This window comes from Zootermopsis nevadensis, unplaced genomic scaffold, assembly GCF_977971745.1.
Source record: "Zootermopsis nevadensis isolate Lab colony 2312 unplaced genomic scaffold, Znev_1.0 Znev_ptg000244l, whole genome shotgun sequence".
Lineage (NCBI taxonomy): Eukaryota > Metazoa > Arthropoda > Insecta > Blattodea > Termopsidae > Zootermopsis > Zootermopsis nevadensis.
Genome location: NW_028259371.1, coordinates 12,501 through 27,500, shown reverse-complemented (window position 1 = coordinate 27,500; position 15,000 = coordinate 12,501). Strand labels below are relative to the sequence as shown.

Genomic DNA, 15,000 nt, shown 5'->3' with positions numbered 1-15,000 from the left:
TGGCAGGCGAGCATCGAACCGAGGACTGAGTCCTCGAGGCTGGCCGGAGAACACAGGAGCGTCGTCATCGTCCTCGCGGCGGCGGCGTAGGGCGCCGTGGTGGCCCGCGGCATCTCAGGTGGGCCTAAAACAATTAAGCTAGGTTCGAACCCAGGACGGAGTCCGGACCGAGTCCCCGCGATTAAGAACGCGGTCCCCCGCCCGCCCGCCCGCCCACACACGCCAGATCTCCGTCCTGCCCCCACCCCCACCCCCGTCCTGACACTACGACCCCGGGTCAAGTGCGGCGTGTCCCGAACCGGCAGGAGGCCTCATACTTGCCGATTGCCGGTTCGGCCGCGCACTCGGACCTGCTCCCAAAGTCCTCCCCATAGTAGGTCTGGACCCCCCTTATCTCAGCATTTGTCTTGCGCGGGCGGAAGGCGATTTTCTCCCCGACGAGAGGCTTGCCGGCCGCCAAGGCCCGGGACGTCTGCGGCAAAAGTCCGACGGCGCGTGGTAGCTCAGAAGGCTGTTTCGGTGAAAGAGTCCTGCGGTAATGGCGCCTTCTTAATAATAGTAACTTGAATAAAAATAACATAAGACAACACGAATAACGGGAGTAGAAGAAGAAGAATTAGGGAGGAAGAAAGCGTAATATAGTGAAGTAGATGGTTTTGTATTCTTATGAGTTGTTTGATTTTGAGTGAGTGAGTGGGATGTGTTGTTTTGGTTGCGTCCTATGTTTTTCTTTTATGGTTCTGTTGTGTCTTATTCTTTTTGTTGTGCCCTCTAATTATTCTTTTTCTGTCTCACTGTGTTGATGTATCGCATTGTTTTGTTGTGTCTTATGTTCTTGTACCTTATTGTAGGTCACTGCCACCGGGGATAAAATCATTTGCAGTCAATAACAAATAATAAAAATAATAATATGGTTAAGTATTTGTAAATCATTAAAATTGGGCTTGCGGTGCCCCGTCTCGAAAGAAATCATCGTATAGCCGTTAACGCATTAAAAGTAAGTCATGTAAGAGACTACGCCTGTGTTTGATGGGTTGTATTGGGACGGTCGCTTCCTGAGGCCAATTCAGACGGCGAGTATAGTTACGGGGCTGCTTCGAAGCACGAGACCGTGCCGTGATAGCGCCTTCCTAAGAATAAGAAATAGAACGAATATAACTTCAGCGGCTAAGTCCGAAATATTCCAAAATGCAGTAAAATATTCTTAATTGAAAAAAAATGGGCTTGCTGTGCACAATAATGCCGTTAATTGTCTAAAAATAAATTTCCGAAATTTAACTCAAAAGTCATGGCTCTGCGGCTATGTCCCGTGGTGCTTGGAACTTGAAATCAGTTCTGCGGCTATGTCCGACCGTGCGTGTTAGTTGAGTCGCTTCAGCGGCTAAGTCCGAAAATTTCCAAAATGCAGAAAAATATACATAATTGAAGAAAGTTGGCCTTGCTGTGCTTAATAATATCGTTAATAGATTAAAAATAAATTTCCGCTGTGTTAGGTGGGCCTTACTTGGACGGTACGAATTCTGCGGCTATGTCCCGTGGTGCGTGGTACTTGAAACCAGTTCTGCGGCTATGTCCGACCGTGCGTGTTAGTTGAGTCGCTTCAGCGGCTAAGTCCAAAAAATTTCCAAAATGCAGAAAAATACACATAATTGAAGAAAATTGGGCTTGCTGTGCTTAATAATATCGTTAATAGATTAAAAATAAATTTCCGCTGTGTTAGCTGGGCCTTACTTGGACGGTACGAATTCTGCGGCTATGTCCGACCGTGCGTGTTAGTTGAGTCGCTTCAGCGGCTAAGTCAAAAAATTTCCAAAATGCAGAAAAATACACATAATTGAAGAAAATTGGGCTTGCTGTGCATAGTAATGCCGTTAATTGACTAAAAATAAATTTCCGCTGTGTTAGGTGGGCCTTACTTGGACGGTACGAATTCTGCGGCTATGTCCCGTGGTGCGTGGTACTTGAAACCAGTTCTGCGGCTATGTCCCACCGTGCGTGTTACTTGAGTCGCTTCAGCGGCTAAGTCCGAAAATTTCCAAAATGCAGAAAAATATTCATAATTGAAGAAAGTTGGCCTTGCTGTGCATAGTAATGCCGTTAATTGACTAAAAATAAATTTCCGCTGTGTTAGCTGGGCCTTACTTGGACGGTACGAATTCTGCGGCTATGTCCCGTGGTGCGTGGTACTTGAAACCAGTTCTGCGGCTATGTCCGACCGTGCGTGTTAGTTGAGTCGCTTCAGCGGCTAAGTCCAAAAAATTTCCAAAATGCAGAAAAATACACATAATTGAAGAAAATTGGGCTTGCTGTGCTTAATAATATCGTTAATAGATTAAAAATAAATTTCCGCTGTGTTAGGTGGGCCTTACTTGGACGGTACGAATTCTGCGGCTATGTCCCGTGGTGCGTGGTACTTGAAACCAGTTCTGCGGCTATGTCCGACCGTGCGTGTTAGTTGAGTCGCTTCAGCGGCTAAGTCCAAAAAATTTCCAAAATGCAGAAAAATACACATAATTGAAGAAAATTGGGCTTGCTGTGCTTAATAATATCGTTAATAGATTAAAAATAAATTTCCGCTGTGTTAGCTGGGCCTTACTTGGACGGTACGAATTCTGCGGCTATGTCCCGTGGTGCGTGGTACTTGAAACCAGTTCTGCGGCTATGTCCGACCGTGCGTGTTAGTTGAGTCACTTCAGCGGCTAAGTCCAAAAAATTTCCAAAATGCAGAAAAATACACATAATTGAAGAAAATTGGGCTTGCTGTGCTTAATAAAATCGTTAATAGATTAAAAATAAATTTCCGCTGTGTTAGGTGGGCCTTACTTGGACGGTACGAATTCTGCGGCTATGTCCCGTGGTGCGTGGTACTTGAAACCAGTTCTGCGGCTATGTCCGACCGTGCGTGTTAGTTGAGTCGCTTCAGCGGCTAAGTCCAAAAAATTTCCAAAATGCAGAAAAATACACATAATTGAAGAAAATTGGGCTTGCTGTGCTTAATAATATCGTTAATAGATTAAAAATAAATTTCCGCTGTGTTAGGTGGGCCTTACTTGGACGGTACGAATTCTGCGGCTATGTCCCGTGGTGCGTGGTACTTGAAACCAGTTCTGCGGCTATGTCCGACCGTGCGTGTTAGTTGAGTCGCTTCAGCGGCTAAGTCCAAAAAATTTCCAAAATGCAGAAAAATACACATAATTGAAGAAAATTGGGCTTGCTGTGCTTAATAATATCGTTAATAGATTAAAAATAAATTTCCGCTGTGTTAGCTGGGCCTTACTTGGACGGTACGAATTCTGCGGCTATGTCCCGTGGTGCGTGGTACTTGAAACCAGTTCTGCGGCTATGTCCGACCGTGCGTGTTAGTTGAGTCGCTTCAGCGGCTAAGTCCGAAAATTTCCAAAATGCAGAAAAATACACATAATTGAAGAAAATTGGGCTTGCTGTGCTTAATAAAATCGTTAATAGATTAAAAATAAATTACCGCTGTGTTAGCTGGGCCTTACTTGGACGGTACGAATTCTGCGGCTATGTCCCGTGGTGCGTGGTACTTGAAATCAGTTCTGCGGCTATGTCCGACCGTGCGTGTTAGTTGAGTCGCTTCAGCGGCTAAGTCCAAAAAATTTCCAAAATGCAGAAAAATACACATAATTGAAGAAAATTGGGCTTGCTGTGCTTAATAATATCGTTAATAGATTAAAAATAAATTTCCGCTGTGTTAGGTGGGCCTTACTTGGACGGTACGAATTCTGCGGCTATGTCCCGTGGTGCGTGGTACTTGAAACCAGTTCTGCGGCTATGTCCGACCGTGCGTGTTAGTTGAGTCGCTTCAGCGGCTAAGTCCAAAAAATTTCCAAAATGCAGAAAAATACACATAATTGAAGAAAATTGGGCTTGCTGTGCTTAATAATATCGTTAATAGATTAAAAATAAATTTCCGCTGTGTTAGCTGGGCCTTACTTGGACGGTACGAATTCTGCGGCTATGTCCCGTGGTGCGTGGTACTTGAAACCAGTTCTGCGGCTATGTCCGACCGTGCGTGTTAGTTGAGTCGCTTCAGCGGCTAAGTCCAAAAAATTTCCAAAATGCAGAAAAATACACATAATTGAAGAAAATTGGGCTTGCTGTGCTTAATAATATCGTTAATAGATTAAAAATAAATTTCCGCTGTGTTAGCTGGGCCTTACTTGGACGGTACGAATTCTGCGGCTATGTCCCGTGGTGCGTGGTACTTGAAATCAGTTCTGCGGCTATGTCCCACCGTGCGTGTTACTTGAGTCGCTTCAGCGGCTAAGTCCGAAAATTTCCAAAATGCAGAAAAATATACATAATTGAAGAAAGTTGGCCTTGCTGTGCTTAATAATATCGTTAATAGATTAAAAATAAATTTCCGCTGTGTTAGGTGGGCCTTAATTGGACGGTACGAATTCTGCGGCTATGTCCCGTGGTGCGTGGTACTTGAAACCAGTTCTGCGGCTATGTCCGACCGTGCGTGTTAGTTGAGTCGCTTCAGCGGCTAAGTCCAAAAAATTTCCAAAATGCAGAAAAATACACATAATTGAAGAAAATTGGGCTTGCTGTGCTTAATAATATCGTTAATAGATTAAAAATAAATTTCCGCTGTGTTAGGTGGGCCTTACTTGGACGGTACGAATTCTGCGGCTATGTCCCGTGGTGCGTGGTACTTGAAACCAGTTCTGCGGCTATGTCCGACCGTGCGTGTTAGTTGAGTCGCTTCAGCGGCTAAGTCCAAAAAATTTCCAAAATGCAGAAAAATACACATAATTGAAGAAAATTGGGCTTGCTGTGCTTAATAATATCGTTAATAGATTAAAAATAAATTTCCGCTGTGTTAGCTGGGCCTTACTTGGACGGTACGAATTCTGCGGCTATGTCCCGTGGTGCGTGGTACTTGAAACCAGTTCTGCGGCTATGTCCGACCGTGCGTGTTAGTTGAGTCACTTCAGCGGCTAAGTCCAAAAAATTTCCAAAATGCAGAAAAATACACATAATTGAAGAAAATTGGGCTTGCTGTGCTTAATAAAATCGTTAATAGATTAAAAATAAATTTCCGCTGTGTTAGGTGGGCCTTACTTGGACGGTACGAATTCTGCGGCTATGTCCCGTGGTGCGTGGTACTTGAAACCAGTTCTGCGGCTATGTCCGACCGTGCGTGTTAGTTGAGTCGCTTCAGCGGCTAAGTCCAAAAAATTTCCAAAATGCAGAAAAATACACATAATTGAAGAAAATTGGGCTTGCTGTGCTTAATAATATCGTTAATAGATTAAAAATAAATTTCCGCTGTGTTAGGTGGGCCTTACTTGGACGGTACGAATTCTGCGGCTATGTCCCGTGGTGCGTGGTACTTGAAACCAGTTCTGCGGCTATGTCCGACCGTGCGTGTTAGTTGAGTCGCTTCAGCGGCTAAGTCCGAAAATTTCCAAAATGCAGAAAAATATACATAATTGAAGAAAGTTGGCCTTGCTGTGCTTAATAATATCGTTAATAGAATAAAAATAAATTTCCGCTGTGTTAGGTGGGCCTTACTTGGACGGTACGAATTCTGCGGCTATGTCCCGTGGTGCGTGGTACTTGAAACCAGTTCTGCGGCTATGTCCCACCGTGCGTGTTACTTGAGTCGCTTCAGCGGCTAAGTCCGAAAATTTCCAAAATGCAGAAAAATATTCATAATTGAAGAAAGTTGGCCTTGCTGTGCATAGTAATGCCGTTAATTGACTAAAAATAAATTTCCGCTGTGTTAGCTGGGCCTTACTTGGACGGTACGAATTCTGCGGCTATGTCCCGTGGTGCGTGGTACTTGAAACCAGTTCTGCGGCTATGTCCGACCGTGCGTGTTAGTTGAGTCGCTTCAGCGGCTAAGTCCAAAAAATTTCCAAAATGCAGAAAAATACACATAATTGAAGAAAATTGGGCTTGCTGTGCTTAATAATATCGTTAATAGATTAAAAATAAATTTCCGCTGTGTTAGCTGGGCCTTACTTGGACGGTACGAATTCTGCGGCTATGTCCCGTGGTGCGTGGTACTTGAAATCAGTTCTGCGGCTATGTCCCACCGTGCGTGTTACTTGAGTCGCTTCAGCGGCTAAGTCCGAAAATTTCCAAAATGCAGAAAAATATACATAATTGAAGAAAGTTGGCCTTGCTGTGCTTAATAATATCGTTAATAGATTAAAAATAAATTTCCGCTGTGTTAGGTGGGCCTTAATTGGACGGTACGAATTCTGCGGCTATGTCCCGTGGTGCGTGGTACTTGAAACCAGTTCTGCGGCTATGTCCGACCGTGCGTGTTAGTTGAGTCGCTTCAGCGGCTAAGTCCGAAAATTTCCAAAATGCAGAAAAATATTCATAATTGAAGAAAGTTGGCCTTGCTGTGCATAGTAATGCCGTTAATTGACTAAAAATAAATTTCCGCTGTGTTAGGTGGGCCTTACTTGGACGGGACGAATTCTGCGGCTATGTCCCGTGGTGCGTGGTACTTGAAATCAGTTCTGCGGCTATGTCCGACCGTGCGTGTTAGTTGAGTCGCTTCAGCGGCTAAGTCCAAAAAATTTCCAAAATGCAGAAAAATACACATAATTGAAGAAAATTGGGCTTGCTGTGCTTAATAAAATCGTTAATAGATTAAAAATAAATTACCGCTGTGTTAGGTGGGCCTTACTTGGACGGTACGAATTCTGCGGCTATGTCCCGTGGTGCGTGGTACTTGAAATCAGTTCTGCGGCTATGTCCCACCGTGCGTGTTACTTGAGTCGCTTCAGCGGCTAAGTCCGAAAATTTCCAAAATGCAGAAAAATATACATAATTGAAGAAAGTTGGCCTTGCTGTGCTTAATAATATCGTTAATAGATTAAAAATAAATTTCCGCTGTGTTAGCTGGGCCTTACTTGGACGGTACGAATTCTGCGGCTATGTCCCGTGGTGCGTGGTACTTGAAACCAGTTCTGCGGCTATGTCCGACCGTGCGTGTTAGTTGAGTCGCTTCAGCGGCTAAGTCCGAAAATTTCCAAAATGCAGAAAAATATTCATAATTGAAGAAAGTTGGCCTTGCTGTGCATAGTAATGCCGTTAATTGACTAAAAATAAATTTCCGCTGTGTTAGGTGGGCCTTACTTGGACGGGACGAATTCTGCGGCTATGTCCCGTGGTGCGTGGTACTTGAAATCAGTTCTGCGGCTATGTCCGACCGTGCGTGTTAGTTGAGTCGCTTCAGCGGCTAAGTCCAAAAAATTTCCAAAATGCAGAAAAATACACATAATTGAAGAAAATTGGGCTTGCTGTGCTTAATAAAATCGTTAATAGATTAAAAATAAATTACCGCTGTGTTAGGTGGGCCTTACTTGGACGGTACGAATTCTGCGGCTATGTCCCGTGGTGCGTGGTACTTGAAATCAGTTCTGCGGCTATGTCCCACCGTGCGTGTTACTTGAGTCGCTTCAGCGGCTAAGTCCGAAAATTTCCAAAATGCAGAAAAATATACATAATTGAAGAAAGTTGGCCTTGCTGTGCTTAATAATATCGTTAATAGATTAAAAATAAATTTCCGCTGTGTTAGGTGGGCCTTACTTGGACGGTACGAATTCTGCGGCTATGTCCCGTGGTGCGTGGTACTTGAAACCAGTTCTGCGGCTATGTCCGACCGTGCGTGTTAGTTGAGTCGCTTCAGCGGCTAAGTCCGAAAATTTCCAAAATGCAGAAAAATATTCATAATTGAAGAAAGTTGGCCTTGCTGTGCATAGTAATGCCGTTAATTGACTAAAAATAAATTTCCGCTGTGTTAGCTGGGCCTTACTTGGACGGTACGAATTCTGCGGCTATGTCCCGTGGTGCGTGGTACATGAAACCAGTTCTGCGGCTATGTCCCACCGTGCGTGTTACTTGAGTCGCTTCAGCGGCTAAGTCCGAAAATTTCTAAAGTGCAGAAAAATATTAAATAAAGCGGTTATATAAGTAAGTATGTGTATGTATTCTAACATATACAAAATTTAGTATGATCGGAAATGATTAAGGAAGAGAAAAACTTAATTAAAATTTCTGGCGGCAGCCGAGGGGCCATCCGCCGGTGTCCGCGGCTCTGCCTCTTCCGTGACTGACGAATGCTGAGATAAGGGGGGTCCAGACTATAGTATATGAGCTTGGCGAGCGAGGCTCTCCTCGAGCAGGGGGAAGTCTGAGATTGGACTACCGGCCGCCGGGGACCCTGTCGCCGGCAGGCCATTCGCGCTTCCGCCCCGCGTTGGCTGAGGCAGTTTAGGGCAAGAGTGGCACAAGTGCACCGACCGCCGTTTCCTTTGGGGTCGGCGCCCGTCACCCCGCTCAGTGGCCGGCGAAGACCGGCCGAGTCTCGGGTTCGAGTCGGCACAGGACACTGAGTGCAAGAGTGACACAAGTAACGGCGTTCACGGGCGGCCTCTGGGAGATTGCCCTCAGTACCACCGGGCAACGCGGGGGACTGCAGGCCTCGACCCGCGCCGCTCGATCCCCGTTTAGGGCAAGAGTGGCACAAGTGCACCGACCGCCGTGTCCTTTGGGGTCGGCGCCCGTCACCCCGCTCAGTGGCCGGCGAAGACTGGTCGAGTCTCGGGTTCGAGTCGGCACTCGAGCCTGAGTGCAAGAGTGGCACAAGTGATGGTCTTCACGGGCGGCCTCTGGGAAGCTGCCCCTAGTACCAGCGGACAACAGCGAGGGACTGCAGGCCTCGGCCCGCGCTACTTGCGACCGTTTAGGGCAAGAGGGGCACAAGTGTATCGACCGCCGTGTAATTTGTGGTCAACCCGCGCTGTTGCCTGCGAAGACCGGCCGAGTCTCGGGTTCGAGTCGGCACAGGGCACTGAGTGCAAGAGTGACACAAGTAACGGCCTTCACGGGCGGCCTCTGGGAGATTGCCCTCAGTACCACCGGGCAACGCGGGGGACTGCAGGCCTCGTCCCGCGCCGCTCGATCCCCGTTTAGGGCAAGAGTGGCACATGTGCACCGATCGCCGTCTTCAACGGGGTCGGCGCCCGTCAACCCGCGCAGTGGCCGGCGGAGGCTCCGGTTCGAGTCGGCACTCGATTCCGAGTGCAAGAGTGGCACACGTGACGGCCTTCACGGGCGGCCTCTGGGAAGCTGCACTTAGTACCAGCGGACAACCGCGGGGGAATGCTTTCCTCGGCCCGGTGTACTTGCAACCGTTTAGTGCAAGTGGGGCACAAATGCACCGACCGCCGTGTCCATCGGGGTTGGCGCACGTCAACACGCGCGGTGTCCGGCGGAGGCTCGGGCTCGAGTCGGCCCTCGACTACGAGTGCAAGAGTGGCACATGTGACGGCCTTTACAGGTGGCTTCTGTGAGCCGGCCCTTAGTACCAGCGTGCATCCGCGGGAGACTGAAGACCTCTCCCCGCGCTGCTCGAACCCCGTTTAGGGCAAGAGGGGCACATGTGCACCGATCGCCGTCTTCATCGGGGACGGCGCCCGTCAACCCACGCAGTGGCCGGCGGAGGCTCCGGTTCGAGTCGGCACTCGATTCCGAGTGCAAGAGCGGCACACGTGACGGCCTTCACGGGCGGCCTCTGGGAAGCTGCACTTAGAACCAGCGCGCATCCGCCGGGGGACTGCTGGCCTCGGCCCGCTCTACTTGCAACCGTTTAGGGCAAGTGGAGCACAAGTGCACCGACCGCCGTGTCCATCGGGGTTGGCGCACGTCATCACGCGCGGTGTCCGGCGGAGACTCGGGCTCGAGTCGGCACTCATCTACGAGTGCAAGAGTGGCACATGTGAAGGCCTTAACGGGCGGCCTCTGGGAAGCTGCACTTAGAACGAGCGCGCATCCGCCGGGGACTGAATTCCTCTCCCCGCGCTGCTCGAACCCCGTTTAGGGCATGGGGGGCACATGTGCACCGATCGCCGTCTTCATCGGGGTCGGCGCCCGTCAACCCACGCAGTGGCCGGCGGAGGCTCCGGTTCGAGTCGGCACTCGATTCCGAGTGCAAGAGTGGCACAAGTGATGGCCTTCACGGGCGGCCTCTCGGAAGCTGCACTTAGAACGAGCGCGCATCCGCCGGGGACTGAATTCCTCTCCCCGCGCTGCTCGAACCCCGTTTAGGGCAAGAGGGGCACAAGTGTACAGAAGTCCGTCTCCTGGGGAATCGCGTGCTCGGCTGCCCTCAATGGACAGGCAGAAGCAGGGGTCTGCTCGTAGGTGACTCGGCACTCGAGTGCAAGATTGGCGCAAGTGACGACTTCTCGTGCGGTCACGGTGAGGCTGCCGGCGGTGTCTCTGGCTTCTGCCGCATATATATTCCCGTTCGTGCCCTCCACGTCTTCAGATTTCAAAGTCCCATCCGTGCGTGTTAGGTAGGCCGATTTTAGGGGACCTGCCGCTCGCATTCGGCCGGGTCGCGCTCTCTGAGGCTCAGACGTTACGAGTCTCCCCTGAAAACGCCGCGCTGGCACCTTATTTTGTAGGAAAATTTCACACTTCCTCTAGTTGAACTAACGGATGCGTCGCTGATAAATTGGCCCTTTTTCCGCATAAGACGATTCCTGAGCCTTGGGTGGTGTCTGGATACATCAGGAGGACACAACTGACGGAAGAAAAGCCCGGGTCCGTCCTCCGCCCGGCAGGGGAACGATTTTACGAAAAAGGCCGGCTTCGTTCCCCTTCCCGGCAAGCAGCAGGTGGACGATTTTACGAGAAAGACCGGGTTCGTCCACCTTCCCGGCAAGCAACAGGGGAACGATTTTACGAAGAAGGCCGGCTTCGTTCCCCTTTCCGGCAAGCAACAGGAGGACGATTTGACGTTAAAGACCGGGTTCGTCCTCCTTCCCGGCAAGCAACAGGGGAACGATTTTACGAAAAAGGCCGGCTTCGTTCCCCTTCCCGGCAAGCAGCAGGTGGACGATTTGACGATAAAGACCGGGTTCGTCCACCTTCCCGGCAAGCAACAGGGGAACGATTTTACGAAAAAGACCGGCTTCGTTCCCCTTCCCGGCAAGCAGCAGGTGGACGATTTTACGAGAGAGACCGGGTTCGTCCACCTTCCCGGCAAGCAACAGGGGAACGATTTTACGAAAAAGACCGGCTTCGTTCCCCTTCCCGGCAAGCAGCAGGTGGACGATTTTACGAGAGAGACCGGGTTCGTCCACCTTCCCGGCAAGCAACAGGGGAACGATTTTACGAAAAAGGCCGGCTTCGTTCCCCTTTCCGGCAAGCAACAGGAGGACGATTTGACGATAAAGACCGGGTTCGTCCTCCTTCCCGGCAAGCAACAGGGGAACGATTTTACGAAAAAGGCCGGCTTCGTTCCCCTTCCCGGCAACCAGCAGGTGGACGATTTGACGATAAAGACCGGGTTCGTCCACCTTCCCGGCAAGCAACAGGGGAACGATTTTACGAAAAAGACCGGCTTTGTTCCCCTTCCCGGCAAGCAGCAGGTGGACGATTTTACGAGAGAGACCGGGTTCGTCCACCTTCCCGGCAAGCAACAGGGGAACGATTTTACGAAAAAGGCCGGCTTCGTTCCCCTTCCCGGCAAACCCTTCGCCACCGCGATGCCGCGGCCCTCTGTCCCCCGGACACGGTCTATAGGCGGCGTATCGTGGACACACTGCAACCGACTCACTCGTAGTCCGGGCGCGTGCTAGACTCGCGATGCCAAACGGCGCTTCGGCGCTTATGCATGTCGAGTGAAGAGAGGGAAGGGTGCCCTAATGGCACCACGGTTCTGGGGGCGCTCACGTGGCGTCCCCCTAACGGCACGAAGTGGCCCCTGCTCGCAGGGGCGCACGGAGTGCGAGCGTTGAAGTATGAACTGGACCCCCTCGCCGGACCCATCCGGGACCGCGTGGAGGGGGAGGAACGAGCTCCAAGTGAGTCTTCGGTTCCCTGGTTGATCCTGCCAGTAGTCATATGCTTGTCTCAAAGATTAAGCCATGCATGTCTCAGTGCAAGCCAAATTAAGGTGAAACCGCGAATGGCTCATTAAATCAGTTATGGTTCCTTAGATGGTGGACAGTTACTTGGATAACTGTGGTAATTCTAGAGCTAATACATGCAACCGAGTCCCGACCGGAGACGGTCGGGACGCTTTTATTAGATCAAAACCAATCGGTCGCTCACGCGGCCGTTTGCCTTGGTGACTCTGAATAAATGGAGGCGGATCGCACGGTCTACGAACCGGCGACGCATCTTTCAAATGTCTGCCTTATCAACTGTCGATGGTAGGCTCTGCGCCTACCATGGTTGTAACGGGTAACGGGGAATCAGGGTTCGATTCCGGAGAGGGAGCCTGAGAAACGGCTACCACATCCAAGGAAGGCAGCAGGCGCGCAAATTACCCACTCCCGGCACGGGGAGGTAGTGACGAAAAATAACGATACGGGACTCATCCGAGGCCCCGTAATCGGAATGAGTACACTCTAAAGACTTTAACGAGTATCCATTGGAGGGCAAGTCTGGTGCCAGCAGCCGCGGTAATTCCAGCTCCAATAGCGTATATTAAAGCTGTTGCGGTTAAAAAGCTCGTAGTCGGACTTGTGTCCCACGCTGCCGGTTCACCGCCCGTCGGTGTCTAACTGGCACGCACGTGCGGACGTCCTGCCGGTGGCCCGAGCCGGCGCCCGCGGGCGATGGGGGCGGCGACGCTCCCACGCCTCGGGTCGTCTCGGGGAGGGCCTACACAATCCCGTCGCGGTGCTCTTGACCGAGTGTCACGATGGGCCGGCACTTTTACTTTGAACAAATTAGAGTGCTTAAAGCAGGCAGCAGCCGCCTGAATACCGAGTGCATGGAATAATGGAATAGGACCTCGGTTCTATTTTGTTGGTTTTCGGAAGCCCCGAGGTAATGATCAAAAGGGACAGACGGGGGCATTCGTATTGCGACGTTAGAGGTGAAATTCTTGGATCGTCGCAAGACGGACAGAAGCGAAAGCATTTGCCAAGAATGTTTTCTCTGATCAAGAACGAAAGTTAGAGGTTCGAAGGCGATCAGATACCGCCCTAGTTCTAACCATAAACGATGCCAGCCAGCAATCCGCCGAAGTTCCTCCGATGACTCGGCGGGCGGCTTCCGGGAAACCAAAGCTTTTGGGTTCCGGGGGAAGTATGGTTGCAAAGCTGAAACTTAAAGGAATTGACGGAAGGGCACCACCAGGAGTGGAGCCTGCGGCTTAATTTGACTCAACACGGGAAACCTCACCAGGCCCAGACACCGGGAGGATTGACAGATTGAGAGCTCTTTCTTGATTCGGTGGGTGGTGGTGCATGGCCGTTCTTAGTTGGTGGAGCGATTTGTCTGGTTAATTCCGATAACGAACGAGACTCTAGCCTGCTAAATAGTCGCATCCGGTATCCTCTGTGCTACCGGCGACTCCTAATCTTCTTAGAGGGACAGGCGGCTTCTAGCCGCACGAGATTGAGCAATAACAGGTCTGTGATGCCCTTAGATGTTCTGGGCCGCACGCGCGCTACACTGAAGGAATCAGCGTGTCCTCCCTGGCCGAAAGGTCCGGGTAACCCGCTGAACCTCCTTCGTGCTAGGGATTGGGGCTTGCAATTGTTCCCCATGAACGAGGAATTCCCAGTAAGCGCGAGTCATAAGCTCGCGTTGATTACGTCCCTGCCCTTTGTACACACCGCCCGTCGCTACTACCGATTGAATGATTTAGTGAGGTCTTCGGACCGGTGGGCGCGGGGTTTCGGCCCTTCGATTCCACCGGGAAGATGCCCGAACTTGATCATTTAGAGGAAGTAAAAGTCGTAACAAGGTTTCCGTAGGTGAACCTGCGGAAGGATCATTAACGGCACCGAGAGTGACCGAACAGAGAAGGAAGGCATTAAGAAACCGAGTACGGTTGCTGGCTCTGGGGGAGTGCGTAATCTCGCTTGCGAGTGGACCGCCTTCTCGTGGAAGTACCCGTGTCTGGTCATTCATGATAATACAACCTCTACTGATGACTGAAAAATAGATGACGTCAACCTGAGGGGGGACCGGTCGGCGAAAGTCGCACCGACTCCCCCCGCATGAGGGGGAAGACGCATCATAATATGTGACCACTACTGATGACTGAAAAATAGATGACGTCAACCTGAGGGGGGACCGGTCGGCGAAAGTCGCACCGTCTCCCCCCGAATGAGGGGAAGACGCATCAAAAATTAATAAAAGGAAGGCATTAAGAATGAACCAGATGAACGGGGCTCTGCGGAAGGCGTAATCTCGCCTGTGATTGGACCGGCTCTTCCTGGCAGCGGCCGGATCTCGGAGATAACGTCGTCGGCCTGAGGTGTCCAGGTCGGCGAAGTAATCCCCCGGAGGGGGACGGCAAGACCGTCCCGCCTCGAGGTGGGAAGTAGGAGCGAAAGATGGTGAGTGGGTGCCGGCGGCACGCGGGCTCCGAGGATCCTCAGGGATCCAAGGACAACCCGCGCGACCGCGAGCACTGGGCTTAAAGCCACTTTATCTGCCCACGCAAGGCCGTTTCGGCGGCGCTTGAACGAGAGGGGAGCGCGGTCTGACCGTGCCGCTGTTCTGGGGGCAGCTCCCCCTCGAAAAATAACAACTACCTGTCCTACGGGACTAGCAGTAGCATCCTACCCGAAGCTCTGCTCGAATCTAGAGAAAAACAACCCTGAGCGGTGGATCACTCGGCTCGTGGGTCGATGAAGAACGCAGCTAATTGCGCGTCGACATGTGAACTGCAGGACACATGAACATCGACGTTTCGAACGCACATTGCGGTCCTTGGATTTCCAATCCCGGACCACGCCTGGCTGAGGGTCGGCTACATGAAACCCGTGGGCCCGCGCGGTCTTTAAGATAATAAGGGAAAGAAAGAAAGAAAGAGAAAGAAAGAAATAAAGGCACGCGAGCGGCCCTACGCTGGGGGGTCTGACGAGCCTGCACCTCGCACCGCCGGCGTCGCTCCGAGCAATCGGTGGCGGCGTCGGCGACTGCGAGGAGGTTAAGGGGAGTCAGTCGCCCTTGAAGGCTTCACAGGGTTCG

The 15,000-nt window shown here is 50.9% G+C and overlaps 2 non-coding genes across 2 annotated transcripts; both read left to right on the top strand.

Annotated features, from left to right (window-relative positions):
• Window positions 1-11,880: 11,880 nt before the first annotated feature.
• Window positions 11,881-13,798, top strand: LOC147870495 (small subunit ribosomal RNA). The gene has a single exon (XR_015533390.1). It is a non-coding gene; the product is annotated as a small subunit ribosomal RNA (ribosomal RNA).
• An 824-nt stretch (window positions 13,799-14,622) lies between these two features.
• Window positions 14,623-14,778, top strand: LOC147870494 (5.8S ribosomal RNA). Its single transcript, XR_015533383.1, has one exon. It is a non-coding gene; the product is annotated as a 5.8S ribosomal RNA (ribosomal RNA).
• The last annotated feature ends 222 nt before the right edge of the window (window positions 14,779-15,000 follow it).